Here is a 17,019-nt window from a genome sequence, read left to right on the forward strand (position 1 = left end):
CATTAAATCCAGCTGTTTCTAAATGAGCTTAATTAAAAAATGTTTTTGCTAAAAAAAAAAGTCACGTATGCTTCTTACTCTGAAAGACAGTGCATGAGAAAGTGTGCAACTATGAGGAAAAATAAACCAAACTTAAGAAAATAATAATCAGATGGATCAGAAAATTCCACCCTGGAGGTGTTCAAGGAACACTTGGATGTTTGAGGGACACAGTTTAGTGAGAAATGTTGGTGATGGGTGGATGGTTGGACTGGAGGATCTTGTAGGTCTTTTCCAGCCTTGTTGAATCTATGATCACCCCCAAACAAAACACTTCTTGTCACAGTAAAAGCTGTTCTCTGTGGGCCCTTTATATTCATGTATAACATGTTACCCCTTTTAGAAGAAAATAAATTGTAGAAGAGTCTCCAAGAAGGAAAACAAAGGAAAAAGTTCATTACGCTTTGTTTACAGACTACTTGCAAATAAAGAAGTAAGCAAGTCCTTACTCTCCAGCCAGTGCCAGGCCGCACTTATGCTCAGTACTGGCAAAGCTCAAACTCTTATGACTAAGGGGCAAGCCACTTGTTCCCCAGCACACAGATGGTGATCGTTCTTAAGCGTACCCAAGAGGTGACAAAGCTCACAAGACATGAAGGAAATGCTATGGGACATATGCCGTAGAAGAAACAGTCTGCTCTAGTCAGGGAACAGGAAAGGAAAAACTGAATTTGTGTTTGGAACAAAACTATCAAACAGTCTACATGTTCACTGCCAAAGCTCTTCTGTTACTGCGTACTGCTTCACAGTGACAGTGGCATAATAACTTCACTTGAAATAGCAGTATTAAATCCTGTTGTCATCTGCTTCTGTAAAGATAAAAATATTATCATACAGCTGCCATTTTCCATCCCTGCATAAATGTTAATGGAAATCAAAATTTGCCACATTTGGTGTCTGCTTCCATCCTAAGTTCCAGAAGGAGCAGAGAACAGCAGGTTATTTTTCCCACATGAATAATATTCAGGCCTTTTATTACAAAGCGTTAGCTGCTCCACATATTAAAGTATGGTCAGTCAAACCCTTCCAAGAAACTTGTTTCTGTCATGGAAATATCTTTAGTCCTGCTCTGCAAGTTCACCTAAACATGATCAATTTGCTCAAGCATTTGAGTAAATCTGATACTGCATATACTAATTACAACTAAACTACTAGAACTGTCTAAATGATACAAAACAGCTTTTATTTTCCTTCCTAGGTTTCCTAAATTAAAAACAGTTGTCTTCCCAGGGCACCCTGTAGTCCAAGAACGGGAGCAGGTTTCAGTGCCCCACAATGGTGCATTGGTAGGACTCCATCTGCCACCTCCTTCCACATACACTCCAAAGGGAACTCAAATCAAGGGAAAAAGCAGTACTTCAGGATTTGTCTCAGTATCATAGCGCATCACTAAGTGCATCCTAAGCTTTTATCTACCTCCTATGCAAGCGTGCGCAGAAAGAGGCATATCCATGTATTGACTGAAACATGAATTAATTCAAAGGGCAGAACAACTGTACATCTGTCGCCATAAAGGTTCATTGCAAAACAAAAGATGACATTAGAGATAAAGTGAAGATTATTAAAAATTGAAAATCAAGGTAGTGAAATAGATGGACAATAACAGACAATGAAAATAAGTTCTAAGTCAGTCATGGCTGACAAGGACTTGCATTTACTGCAGTCAATAACTAACACTAGACATTCATGCACACAAGCATACCTGTCAATATCTAAAGTCTACAATAACACAGGCAAGTCTTCTGTTTCCAAGTTACATTTGTAAATAACCTGGTCCTTTTTGTCCTTACTTTTATTTTCCAGAGATGTTCTCTCTAAAGATGTCAGAAAATCTTCTTTTATCTCTCTCTCTCATCTATTGATCTGTGAATATAAAATATATTCTCTGCCAACACAGAGGAGCAGAACTCAGAGTCCCATTACAATCCTTCATCAAACAGCACTCAACATCTCTGACCAACTGAAGCTCCTGCACTGCCCACAGATGTGCTGACCAGAGATGAAAGAAGGAAGAACCCTGGCAACTACTGCACCATGCAGGTACTACAGGGGACAGGGAACTGCAGCAAGAATTAACACATGTCGCATTCATCAACAAACAACTCCAGGTCATGAAAACAGGCAGTTTTCACAGTGTTGGAAAGAGAGAAGAAAATGAGGAAAGAAACTTGAGACAAAATTAGAAATAATCCACAGAAAAGCCACTAAGTTCTGAGCCAGAACCATCTTGAAACAAGCACTGGGTTGTCGGGATGCTGCTCTTCCCAGTACTTTGGGAAAGATCAAGAGACAAAGCTCATGTTACTTTAAAACTGATCAAAACAGCCAGCAGAGCAGGTATGAAAAGATAAAAAGTCTCAGACAGAAAGAGCGAGCCAGCAACTCAAATGAACTGCTCTGATGACCAAAGGACAAAGTGAACTTGTCCTCACTGCAACAATCAACTTGAAAGTGTCTGAGACATTTATTAATTTTAAGCTGACAAAGGTATGTCAGCATTACACCAGAAAAAGCTGCATTAGCACCAGCAGCAAACAACCTACGGCCAGCGGGTAGACTGGTGAGACTCAGTGCTTATGGTGGCAATTTTATTCCCACTCAAGGCACAGGCAAAGTAAACGTACAGGTAAATATTACATCAGAACTGTTAACATCACCAGTGTTTTGACTTCAGTTTCTCCACCCATCTCGCACTCCCTGATCCTGTCTGTGCATGGGCACTTTCTCCAAGAGAAGAGGTGTGAATCAAAAAACCACCATGACGTTCACCATTTATGTAGGAGAATGAAGAGTTATTGCCTGTCTGGAACCAGGAGCACCAGCATCTCATGGGATAATACATACGTATTTTGATTGGCAGAGACTTAAACTTCACAAAGTAAAATGAGACAAAACTTATTTCCCCTCCGTTCTCAGCACAATAACATAAAATCTAACGGTACCACGAGCTCTCCCTTTCCACACCAATCTGCAACACATAGTTCAGACCTTAACCTTGGTGTGTTTTAAGTTTTTACTTATCAACTGAGAAGCAACAATCCACGAGTTCATGGTTAAATCACTCAGCTTTTTGTTAAACCCAGTATTATATCTGATGAGAGACATTACATTTTCTTTAGGGCTATGGCTAGGAATTAATCCTAACATTTAATTAGAATCAAGTGCGAAATTCTTCAGTTTCATTGAGCATTTTAAAAAAAATAATCTATAAAAGTAAAGGATAAGTCAAGTCCTAAAGTCTCATTTACAGCAGCTCCTCTAACTGCTGAGGCTTTCAGAAATTTCAGAAGCCGCCGCATGCCTGTACTATATTGGGAAAATTTAATATAGCGTAAGATATGAAGATAAAATATGAATTCCAGCCATGTAACAAAAATGCCGTTGACAACATGTATATTATGCAATTATGACTGTCATTTTATTACTGTTATTAATTTATTAGTATAATTGCAATTTTTTTCAATGTCATAATGTGATAATAAAGGACTTGTCATTACTACGTTAACCTCGGAACATCTCTGACCTCAGGGGAGGTAGCTGTACGCTTTCAGTCCAAAATGAGCTGTCAGTTATCACAACGAGATTTTGATGACTACATTATCTTGTAATTAAATGTCTCAACAAACTTCTCCTTTTGATTGACAGGTAGTTAAGACTATCTTTGACCACAGGGCAGTTTCTTTATTTTTCAAGAATAATTTTTCAGCAGTGAAAAAGAAAGACAAGAGTTTAAAAATTAAAGTGTTTTGAACTATATATTCATCTATATTTGGTACTTATAAGACAGCAAAAATTCTGCCAAACTGCATTATCCCCTGTTCAAGCTATTGCATTTAAATGACAACTTTGATTGATTAAAGGAGCTCGTGCTGTTCTTTACAAACATTTAGATCTTTAAAGAAAATACATTGGTTTGGTTTTACATTTTTTCTCCCCTTTTATGTCTATTTTTTATTAGTAAAACAGTAAAAATGGTTTGATTCAATACTGGTAACTACAATTAGATCCCATCGATAATTAAACTGCAGTAGACATTTGTAAGGGTCCATTTATGGTCCTTTTGGGGCCAGTTTTGCCCATCTAGCAGAAGGTTCAACTCAGCAGAAGCTCTGTTTAAAACAGGTTTTAAAAGAACAGGCAACTGACATCATCATTTATTTCATCATACGTCTTACACATGATTCTTTGTCTTAGTAGATATGCAGTAAAGCTGAGGCTGGAAGGGCACATTCCCATTGTAAAAAGGTACTAAGACAGGAGACAAGACAGAGCAGGACCACTAGGCTCTTCACCAGAGATGAGATATTTTGGAAAGAATTAGTATGGAACAACCTCTTATAGACAAACCCTGAGAAGAATGTCATTAGTTCTCAGAAATTCTCTTGACCACAGTGGCCATCTCAAGCCTGGCCTTCCCATGGAGAGCTGCAATAGGTCATCAAATAGGAATCTGACTTTATCCCCTTCTCTGATCTGGCAACCTCTGCTGTAGCTCAGGAGGACAGAAGAGGCAAAGGGAGGGCTATAGGTGGCCAAAACCCATTTTTACCTCTCCTAGAATCAAACATCCTCAGTCATAGAGAACTTTATGTAAAAGAACCAAAAAAAAAGAGGCGATGTTGACAAGAGGAAGTTAGAAATTCATATCAGAATGAAACGAGTCACATAAGTGCCGAGCAGACTGCACAATGCTTTTACACAACATTTTCACTTGAATTACAAAATAAAACAATGAGGTAGCATGCTATATACAGGAAAAAAATAACAGACCTTGAATTCACGTACAATAAACATCTAGCATGCAGCTGATGATTCCAGACCTGCTGCAACCTCCTGATTCAGGCTATACTAAAACTGCAGTTGTCCAAGCTATTCCATGGAGGTTTCAGAAATAATCTGAAGCACGTGTTCCAGAAGGTAAAACTAAACTGAAACCTTTACAAACGGACACGAATGTGTACACCATCTACATGTATCACTGAATTTTACACTGTTGTGAAATTACAGGATAACGTGACTGAAATTACATTCCAACATGAAGTTTAAGAATATTTACTTTCCAAATGACGTTTTAAGATAGTACTAAATTACAGTCCAAATCCTGATGTGTTACTCTGCTTCCTTATACAAAAGGCTGTGAGACAAAATACACACCTACAACACGAGATTCTTTAGTCTGTCCCTCTGCTGATCTCAAGATGACCTTTGCAGATCGTGTTCTCTGGAACAGGGCTGGAGTATGTGCAAAGCCAAGTATCTCATTTAGTCTCACTATACCCTACTGTGAGCATTCCAAAGTGCTCTGTAAGAGGATTACTTCCAGCCTTCAGAATATTTTTAGCAAAGGGGAAGGTTGTGTGTTGTTTACAGTCTGGCATGTTTGTGTATTCTCCCGTTCACTGGAAAGCCAGCAAGAATAGTTTACTGAGGAATTTGCTTTTGAATGTTAAGATCAAGCACAGTCCCATGGTTACTCTCAATTAAAGAACTCCCAATGCTTTTGGTGATTGCTACCATTTAAAATCAGTAACAACTGTGAGATTGTGAGTGCACTTCAAGCTAGCTGACATACAAACGACTGGACTTTCATAGGAAACAGAACGGAGGCTTTGCTCCCGATTACAGCCAGATGCATTAAATTCAGACGTGCTGTTTTACACTTGTTTTCACAAAGCCTGTGAGCACTGTTTCCGCGTAGTTCTTCAAGAGTGTATCAGTCAACACGCATGATGCCAGGAGCTGCCTCTGTGTAGAATATGTTTCCTTCATTTAGGAAAGTGCAGTAATTCATCAGTGATTTAACCTATAGACATTTGAAGGTTGGAGAGCACCTCAGAGGGGCTGTTGACCTTCAGCAACAGAAAGAACTGAAGCTCCAGCCTTAGTCAATATATATTTATCTTTCTGTTGGGACTATTACAACTGTTCAAGTAATGCTGACCTTGAAACTTCTGCACACAATGCACCAGAATAATGATCCCTGAAGGAAGAGTATAAAAATACCTAAATAGGATATCTAAATCCAAAATGCACATAAAAGAAAGCATTTCAAAATGTGAAGCCATTTACGAAGAGGTAATATTATTGAGGCTCCTATTAATTATAATTTGAATAACACAACTAAATACCATAATTACACATTTCCAAATATTTTAATGATAGGATATAATTTATGTCAAAGACCTTGTTTATTTCATTGTGAAATCTTTGCCTGTTTGTAATTAATTTAATGTCTGACTGACAGCCTTACAAATTGAAATCATCTACATCTCAAACTTGCTCTGCACAACTGCAGGAGAACCAAGTCTCTACCTTAGATCTTGTGCATTTTTACCTTTGCTGTAGACAGAAATTTTCAAGAGACAAAACAGTTGGTTTCACGTGATGTCACAGCCAAGTGCTTCTTCACATCTCACACAGATTTTTTTACTCAAACTTGAAACTCAAGAACCAGCCAGGATGAATTCTATTCATCAAAAATATTACTGCACCAGAGGTACTGATAAAATGAATCGATCCTTTACTCTGTCTCTTTCACATCAGCCCACTCACAGCACCAGCTGAGCACAGGTTTCCCCTGCTCCTGATGGGCATGGCTGCTCAGCAGCTAGGCAAGGCCTGCCAGCCAGAGGCTGCAGTAAGGCAAGAAAGAGCCCCTCGGGTCCTCGTTTTGAATACCTGATATTTAGGCCACGCACCACTGAAGCAGCTTCTTCAACCAAGAGTTACAGGTGAAACCCAAGTGCTTCTACCCAAAGTTTTAAAGTATATACAGCAGCTTTATCAGACACGGAAGAAAGACATATCCCTAGAATTGTGAGTTGGTTTTCTTACTTCTCAACAGGCCGTCACCTTCTTTTCCTAACATGAAGACAAAACACTTTGGATTCAAGTCAAAGTGTAGTTTGCCGAATGCTTTTGGATACATAAGCCTCCATAGATGTCCTATTTACAGGCTTTATTACATGAATTTCTTTAAAAAAAGAAATCACATCAAGGATAGCTCAACAGATTTTATACACATCTTCCTCCTATCCCTCTGTCTCCTCTGTTTCTCTTCTCTGAAGGGCCCAGAGCATGGACATGATGCCAGCCGGCGGTAGCAGACAGACATCAGTGCTCAAGGAAGACCCAAAACACCATTATCAAGCAATTAGTTTGTTTGCTTACCAGCACGGGGTCATTCTCATGCCCTCCCTTTGGATTTCTCCTCTCACTTCAAAAGACTCTATAACTATTTGAAGAAAACAAGCTCTCCTCTATACTTGTTAACACAGAGGAACTTATTCTCCAGCGTGAATGTGACTTGAATCAGTCACTAAATACATAAAGTAATTGAACTTGTCTGCATCTTGCAAGAGCTTTTCCAACCTCATCACAGATTTCTCAACACTGTCTGGAAATTTCTGCCTTCTGAAAGATTTATGAAAATATTTAACAGATTTTCCCTATTCTGCTGATATATTCTGGAGGAAAATTCTAAAAATCTCCCCATAATTAATGAAATGAAGTATGAAATCAAAGCAGCCTTGTACTCACCCACAGTTTAAATCTGGAAGTTAACATTTTATGTTACACATGGAAAACATGAGACCTGCAGAGATGCTGCAGTCTTACCTCCCTTATTTTACCTGAGAAACAACTTATTAAAGAGAAGCAGAAAAATTAAAACCGATCGCGGTATTCAGCCATGTACACCACCTACAGAGCAGAAACCTGAATTAGCAGTGTTTAAATCTGAGTACTTGTGAATACATGAAGTTCAACAACTGCGAACAGTATTTCTAAATGACCTGACAATATCTCGGAATTCAAGAAGAAAATCATGCTCTAATTGAGAGACTCCCAATTTGGGATATTCCTAATCTGCACCCAGCAGCTGCCAGGATACAAGAGGAAAAGAAAAATGCTACAAAGCAGCAGTTTTGAGTCTTCAAGTAGCCACGTTCAACTAGTGCAACCCACAGCCCCTGCTGCCACCCAGCTCCTGCCAGCACTCACTGTGATGCAGAGCCCACAGGGAGCTGCCTTTCTATCACCAGCTGCCCAGAGCCACACAGCCACGCCACCCCATCCAGTTGTCCTGCATACAGCCTTCCACACTGCACTTTCATATCTTACGAGATCTTTCCCACCTCAACTAAGAAGGCACTTTACCCTCCAGTGTTCATCTCCTCCCCCACATAGTCTGATCCCGCTAAGCAGGTACATTTTTCCTATGGCAGCCAATAAAAGCCTATCTCAAAGAAACATTAGAGAAAAGTAAAAATTACACCTACACAATTAAGTTTAACATGGCGAGCAGGGTTTTATTTTAACCACATATCACCCGGTAAAATGAAGTTTCACAACATTTACTGCTACAATAACTCTTTTTCATTATGTCCACTAGATTCATGCTACAGTATCTTACAATGAAACCTGCTGGTTTGGACAAACTATGTTAATCTGCAGAGAGAACTCCAGCATCAAACCTGTTCTGCGAACTAATCAGTCACATCTGATGACTGCTTGGTACAAGGGCAGAGTTTTGGACACCTTCTGCCCGACAGCATAACCATAAATTTTGTCTCCAGGAGATCCCACAGCTCTGAAATCCAGGAAAAGATGCACATCAGAGCAGCTATATAGAAGGACATCCCCCCAGATTGCCTGGGGAAACATGCTTCCAAGTCACCTCTTTCTGTGAAAGAATTACCATTAGACTGACTTAGCAGCATGCCATGGAGATGAGCAGAGCTGTGCACACAAGGAGACCAAACCTGACAGAGTCTGTCCAGTGTTTTTAGACTCCACATGGACAGGACCGGTGCCAACCTGCTACTTTTGCAGGCAGTCCCAGAAACAAAAGCAGCAAGAAGACAGACACAGGTAGCCTACGAATTGAGCCTTTCCTTCCAGGCAGGGCAGTTGTTGCCACTCAGACACTGGAAATAATCCTGAATATGAATCTTCTCAGAAGAGACAGAAATTATCCCTTGATGCCACCTCTGAAAGAGATCAAACTGAGTGCCCAGGCCCATTCAGCACATTATCAAAAGACAACCAACGTTTGTTAAACCAGGTCACCGGTGCTTTGTTCCCCTTCTAAGTTTGCAGTCTTATTCTTGCATATTTTATGTATAATTTAAATCAAAAGGTGAACAGCAAGGAAGCTCCCTTAAAAATTGTAACCACCTTGTTCTATTTAGCCTGCAGAATATCCCTGTTCTGTCTTGTTCTTTATTTTAGCTCGGATGGCAGAGGAAGATAATAGAATGTAATGAGTACTGTTATTTAGTTACTCAACATTCAAGGTCATTGAGATATTCAGGACCAGCAAAAAAAAAAAAAAAAAAAAAAACACCTACTGATTGAAGAAGCAACTACATAAACAATTAGTTTTGTTTTTTCTGTTATTATATATGAAGTTACATGAGAATGTGATGCAAAACGTTGATCAGGAAGAGCTAAATGTATCAAAAGCCATCTTACCATCAGCCAGGGTGGTACGTTTTGATACCATTCACAGAACACCTCAAGTCTTCTTAATTTGGCCATGTTGTTCTCCCCATATACTTGAAATTACTGATACAGGAAGGTAGTATGCATATATAGCTCTAGATGGAATAGAGTCTGCCCATTTTTATTTCTTCAGGATCATAGCTAAACCAATACATACAGTACCAATATATGAACTTTATGAAGTTTATGAAGATCAAAACAGGTGAAGGTGATGAAGATTAACTGCCACATACAGGGCTGTCAAAAGGCTCTATGAAATGACCCATTTCTTATGTAGCAACGGCTACAAAATATAAAAATTACAGGGTATGGCACAATAAGTTCCTTCTTAAAAAAATCTTTAAATACTACAAATCAAGCAGCAATGCTGAATTTGAAGCAGCACGGACCTACTCAAGAAATACTACAGTGATAACTGTAAGAATGGCTGCTGGAGGATTTGCTGTTCCTGCCAAGATCCACCTCCAAACATAGATGGAGAAAACCATTTTGACTACAACAACTCATGTACAGATTGCCCCAACGTGATTCATCATTCGAATTTAACAAGTGTTTTTATATAACTGATGCTTTTCAAATCAAACTGAAGTTTTCTTCCAATAAGAATTCTAACTAATATTGCTCAAACATTCGTTCACAACAACAGTTTCCAAAGCCAAAGACTGAATGACAGGTTCAAACAAGTCATAACTAATATGTTAGTTATACAAGTCATAACTAACATAACTAATAATATAACTATTAATATAACAAATAACTAGCATATGAGAAGGAAGGGTCATATTTCCCAAATCTGGCATCTATCCATTTACTTTCCAAGCTTAATATTATGCTACTGGAGAAATATATTTGGGAAGACGGAATATTATCTCTGCTGAACTCCAAACAGCTTTGGAACATCATGTTTCCAGCAAACTTCCAACCAGCATTGTACATATGGTATGTAGCCTCTCCACCCCAACTACAGCAAATAAAAATGATGTACGGTCTGTTGAGGAGTTATTCAGCAAGCAATTCCTAGGGACCGCCTTTACTGCAAAGTACTGAAAGCCATCCTGAACTCTTTATATGATGCCAGAGGTTTACTCCAAAGCACAGTAGTCATAACTGCCCACGGTTGTTATGAAAAGAATCAACCAGTGAATCAGGTGTATGTTAGCTGTGCTCATGGCCAGACAAGGAAAATTCCCTGACAACCAATGCTTCCTCTAATGCAGCTTGATGCTGCTTTAACTGGCACTGCTGCCATCTCGTCAAGGCATTAAACATTTATTTTTATTATTCGTAGTATTTTACAACCGCAGAAAGACTAAAAAAATTCAGATGTGACATCTATCACCTTTCCAGAGCACTGCTTACATACAAATTAGGAATCATCTCCCTCCACTGTCAGTTACACCCACTTACCTGGCTGTGGGTGTCAAACACCAGGCACATCACTGAAGCTATTCACTGCTGCTCTCCCCTCAGCCCACCTCCCACTCTGCATCCTGCTCCCACAGGTGTTGAGGGTCTGAAAATCCCAGCTTCCCTGGGCATACCTAAGCTTCCAATGTCTTTCAGCATCACCACTGGACAGGCAGCATCACAACAAGCTGCACTATGACCCACCTGCTGCTTCCAGAACGAGGCAGCATCCTCTGTGACGTGCCCAGCAAGTGCCAGCCTGCAGCCCAAGGAACTGCCAAGGGTGAGGTGCTCACATGAAGTTTACACCAAAAACAACCAACACAACCTCACTGCTTGCACTTGATACCTACTGATACCTACAGAACACTGCTTCAGGGACAGCAGTACCAAATAAACAGATCTTCTGCCCTATTAACAGGTCTCTCAAAAGCATTATAGCTTACATTTGGATGAACATTTACAGAAATTCCTAAACTCCATAATCTTGTCAGGCTGCTCGTGGCCCATTTGTTTTACACTTTAAAACTGATACGCAGATAATAACTCAGACTCGTTTCAATTATTCTTGACCATGCAATTATTTATAGGGTTTAAATACGATACGTTTGCAACATTTGAGGTAAGTGAGATTAAGCCTCAATTAAAAGCAGCGGCTCTTTAGGTGTTAAACAGAAGTAGTAAATCCACTTTGTCGAACTGCCTCATTTATAATATTTAATCTTCCTTCTGCAATCACAAGAGCTGAAGTACACATTCAGAGTTGCTTTCCTTTGACACAGTTCTTTTATTACCATTTCTTTGCCTCATATAATGTCCCGCAGCAGCTGTGCCATTATGATGATGCTGTCTCTTTTTTCTTTTCTTTTTTTTTTTTTTTTTTATAAACAGCCTCTCTAGCACAAATAATTAAAACATGCATTTACCTTCCATCGCTTGGCTGAGACTAAGTGCAGATTTTGGGGGGAGAGGGCGCAGTTGTTTGTTTCTTTTTATTTTATTTCTGAGCAGTGACATATTGATGTTTCAGATAATAAATCATTCCAATTTGTTCATCCCTGCCAACAATGGTTTTAATCTTCATTTACGACTTGCAAAGTCCGTTTTGTTGGAAGCGTTTGATAAAATACTCAATTACCATTTTTTTTGCACTGCAGTTCAACTGCTGCGCCGATAAAAGGCTCCAGCTCAGAAGATAAACTGCAAATAATTCCTGAAGAACAAATGTCAGAGGCAGTTTACAATGAATGGGATTTTTTTTTTTGAGCAGATTATTCTCCTACCAAAGTGACAGGGCAGCTCGATATTTATTTTGTTGAGAACGTCATTTAAATATTGTTTGACACCTGCTCCCTGCAGTCAGCTACTCAGCACATTACACTTTCAAGGGGCTCAGAAAGTGAGGTGCCAGCGCCATATATCTGCAAACATATTGCAGGAACTCACTTGAAAGGGCAGAAATGGCAGCTAATTCAAGGCATCACTCTTTTATTTTTATTAATTAAGCGGTAAAGAAGGGATCACTCCGGATTCTGCTTTCCTGCACTTCCAAGCACAGGACAGAAGGCATCCCGAGGCTGGCTTGCCTTCAGCCCCCAGCACACTATAGGATAGGGGGCACTGCTCAGTGGCTCCAGACAGCTCACACTGCCTGCAGTGAAACGCATCCCCTGACCAAACGCTGAAGTTAAAAGGTTTTGGACCGACAGTGGTTCTTACTTCATTACCACTGAGCTCAAAATACAGGGATCATTTGTATATTATTTTGGGAGAATAATCTCATGTTTAAAGGAAGGTGACAATACTCCCATGAGATGTCAGGCCCATGAGTTTATTTGGAAGCGTGACACAGATGGCAGCAGGGTCTGAGAAACACGGCAATGTACTCAGAACATTCCCACAGACAAATCTGTCTATTCAAATAAGCTGCTTATCTTAATGGATTAAAGGTGTAATTCATTCATTTCTTCCAGGATCTTTATCTGTCTCCAACTATCCTGGTTTATTTGCTCCAATTATCTTTTCTCTTTACTTTTTTTTTTTCCTCTCATTTTATTTTTGCAGCCATTAACCCGTAGGGATTCACAGAACACACTAAAGGTGGGGTCTCCCCTCTCCAGTCACAAAGCAGCTGCAAAATTAGGCATGTGGGATTCACTCACAGCTCTGGCTCCTGTGCAAACCTCCACTAAAAAGAACTGAGACAGCAGCAGGGAGGGGCACAGCAGGTATCAGCAGGAAGGAAGCTGTCCTTTTCCCCTCAGAATCTAGAGCAAAAAATCCAGTTTAATTTAAAATCTGCTATGGGGGAAAAAAAATTAATTAATTAATTAAAGTCAGCTCTTTGAGTTTGTCCTCACGTTTGCAAACCCCAACATTTTACCCAGACTAAATACAAATTAATGCAGCTTTCGGTATTGAGTCCTCCTGAATATCACTCCAAAGCCCTCCTGCAGAAGGTCCCCAGCATCACTGCACGTCCAAGATCAACTCTTTAGCTGTGGTTCTGCTGGCTAAGGGGTTGAGAGCTGCTGAAATCAGACTGCAGCAAAAGAGTCCAGAGGTCCGGGACTGTATGTACTGAATTAAATGAACTGTATGCTAATTCAACACTGCTTGAACTGTATCGCATCCATTTCAAGGCCACAGTTTGCTACATTAGGTCAGGGATTCCCTTCACTTCAGAAAGCTTTATGTTTTCACACAGCTGGAAGGAAAACGAAACTAAAAACCTGCTTTAGGTTAGTAATTCAAAATGTCAAATGCACATGTGAGCTTAAGTACTTACAAGCCTAACTGAATTTTCAAAGTGCTTCCTCAACCAATTCATTTCTCCACCTACCAATAAAAGGCACACAAAGGAACAAGCATGCAGAGGAGTCTCTCAGGTTCTCATCTCACCTACAAATACTTCGGTATTCCCTTCATTAAAGACGACGAAATGATAAGGGTCAAAACCCAAACATTTTTAATAGATAAAATAAATGTTAATTAAACTTCCTTTAAATATTGTAATATTTGAGCTGCACTATAACAAACGGAAGAGAAATTACAAACAAGTGTTTTGAGCACAGTAAGTAGATATATCACATGGAAAAAAAAAAGAAAAAAAAAAAAAGCCAATTCTGTTTAATTTTAAGCACACGTGTTCCTAAGTGTGAAAAGCTGACAATCACGGGCTGTGCAGAAGGACCCCCACAACAAGGAGACGTGCCTGCCAAGGTTAACAGAATCAGGACCGAACCAGCACCCAGCGACATGCCCTGCTCTAGATGGAGAACCCAACACAGCTGGAGACACATGTGCTCATGTACACACGTAGTCGTGCCTGCCTGCCCACGCTTTAGAAGCCTCTTGCTGCTTTTCACCAGCCTCTTAAAAACTATGGCGATTAATGAATCATTGCGTTTCGAGATCTCTCATTTTTCCTCTCTGCTTTCTATAGCTCAATACAGACATCATTACTTCTCTGCCAGCGCAGTGATTCTGTTCGTCATGCCTGAAACAACTACAGCGCCGAGATTAAATACAATCTATATCCACATAAATCATTGAATAAATGAATCATGAAATTAATATGTAAATTGTGTGTTTAACCTCTATTTATACAGCACTGTCTGTCACCATGTAGTAAATCTAAAACTAATTGCGAATTCACAACTCTGCAAAAAGAACACCATGGTAAAAGCTTGACATATTTATTAACTAAATGTTGAACTACATTGAGTAAGTAATTAACAGTCATGCCAGAACAGGGAGAGGAAATTATATTTAAGCACAGATGTCACCTGTATGAAATGGCTAAAACTATTTTAGATTAGATTTTGATATTAATCAAAGAATACTCCTATTTAATTTTTGACAGACAAATCTGTTTCCATTTATTCATGATTCCATTAAACGCTTCGTTTTTAAACCTGAATGTCACGTCCACTCTCCGCGTTCCTTTTATTACGTCCTCTAAAGGAAAACGTGCAGAAGAAAAGCCTCCAAAGGTAAGGTTAAATGGTAACGCAATCTTCCTATGGTGGAGACAAAAGCTCCTCAACAGACCACGAAATAACTTCACATTAGGTTAAATCCTGTGATTAACTTCAAGATATAAAAAACTGAATGCTAGTCTTAAAATATCGTACTTAATTTAATTCCTACACACTTCCAGTCTTTTCTGACAAACAAAACACATCTCTAATTGGGGGAATCATGAAAGCTCTGTAGCTGCTGGCACCGACACACTCATCTTCCGAGTTTAATTTTGTCCTAAATTTGGAATTATTGTGCAAGTTCATGTATTTAAAAGAAACCAAGGCAGGTGTTATATGAAAGCACATGCTCAAGCTTCCAACAGACCAGGCAGCAAGGTACTAACAAGGGACAACACAGAAGGAAGACATTTTGCATTCAGATAGTTAAGAGACACTGATTGCATGGCACAAGCTAAGCAATGTTCATCAGGAGTTCCTCTTCCTGCCAAACCTACACTTCATTATGAAACTGACAACATTAACCCTTTTCCCTTAAAATCTTCAGTCGTTGGAACAGAGCAAATCCCACAAGAATAACCAAAAATAAAGTTCTGTTTCCCCAAGAAATCTGACAGGCCGTGTTTCATCTGCCTTTTTTTTCCCTTCAGCAGGTAAATACAGTCCACACATACAGCTCCCCAAGAGGACTTGGGGAGATCAGGAGAATGCCCTGAGGCCGGAGCAGCACAGGAGGAACCTGGAGCAACTGCAGTGAGACACAGCCCGGCCAACAGAGGAGCACAGAACAGCCCAGCTCTGCTTACTCAAAGAGAACACCGCTTCAGATCCAGCACTTCAACAACCGCCAGCTGTCCGTCAGTCTCTGAAGCTGTATTAACACTGTAAAACGCTCATCTAAAGAGTGAAAGTATTAGAACTGCTATTCACTGCTTCTTACTTACTTACTCACCTGTTACTGCCAGTTTTAAGTTTCAGGCACACAGAAGAAAATACAAAGCCCACGAGCCAGGTACTGCAGACCAAAGGAGGAGCAGTGGCCAGAGAACATCAGAGGGAACAGAGTACAGACAGCTCAGGACCCTGAACGCTCATTTCAACTGTCTGAACTGTGGAACAACAGACCTACTGAAGCTGAGTACACCTTTCACAAGTCTCCTAAAAGAAACTAAATACATATTTATCTCATTTTCATGCCAAATGATTTCTGATAATTTAGAATGCAGACTACTGCAAGAAAATGTCTGCACAGGCTCCCGGTCACCCAAAATCTCAATGCATTCTCAGAGTTGGGCAACTCTCTCAACTGGGCACAGAGGGATTCAAGCTATTATTTATAGTGAAGTCAGAACACAGTTTATAGAAACAAAGAGAAAGTACAATGTAAAAATAAACATGCAGGACAATAAATACGAATATAAAAATATAAAGGGCAGAACAAACAAGAAGGAACACAAGAGTCTCAATAGCAGGTGAGAAAAAAAATAAAACAGACGATTAAAAGTCTAAAAAGAAATGTTATGAACAATTGAGAAAAGGAAGAAGGCAAACTATATGATGATAAATACAAAACAGAAGTATGAAACATGCTGACAAGATGGCAACAGTACTTTAGCTGCGATTCAACCATTTGAACAGAGTGCTCCAAGCATTTTAGAGGCTTTCCATGGCCTCCATTGTGGAGTAGATCCCATTATGGACTGCAAGCTGGCAGCACAACACTGCTGTGAGCACAGTGTAAAAAACCAAGAATAGTTCGAGATAACAAGAAACACCTCAATGAAGTAGAAGTGGAACTTGCTACTGAAACATCTATTAATGCCCTTGTTTGGGACACCGGCAAGAATTTATCTGCAGCAACTTGAATTAGCTGAGTTTCAACGAGATCTGTTCTGGATCTTTGTATCACCAAGCTGTCTTTTTTAAACCCTCCCATGTAGTGGCTACACATTCTTACACTTGCTCTCAGCAAACTGCATTCACATGCTGCCAATCTTTGTGCCAAGGTGATCATTAAAAATATAAGCTCAGCCCCAGAACAATCCTTGCAAACACAACCAGTAACCTACCCTAACCCTGATAACAT

General features: G+C 39.7%; 1 protein-coding gene and 1 long non-coding RNA gene across 6 annotated transcripts in view; both read right to left on the reverse strand.

The window, feature by feature from the left end:
* LOC116653324 overlaps positions 1-13,200 on the reverse strand; it is a 67,982-nt gene extending 54,782 nt beyond the window's left edge. For all 3 annotated transcript variants that reach the window (XR_004306900.1, XR_004306899.1, XR_004306901.1), the window contains exon 1: positions 10,951-13,200. This is a non-coding gene — a long non-coding RNA (uncharacterized LOC116653324). The remainder of the gene's footprint in view (positions 1-10,950) is intronic.
* The window catches only part of DACH2 (dachshund family transcription factor 2), a 243,522-nt gene that overhangs the window by 193,149 nt on the left and 33,354 nt on the right, over positions 1-17,019 (reverse strand). The gene's annotated exons all lie outside the window — the stretch shown is intronic.

Source organism: Coturnix japonica, chromosome 4, assembly GCF_001577835.2.
Source record: "Coturnix japonica isolate 7356 chromosome 4, Coturnix japonica 2.1, whole genome shotgun sequence".
NCBI lineage: Eukaryota > Metazoa > Chordata > Aves > Galliformes > Phasianidae > Coturnix > Coturnix japonica.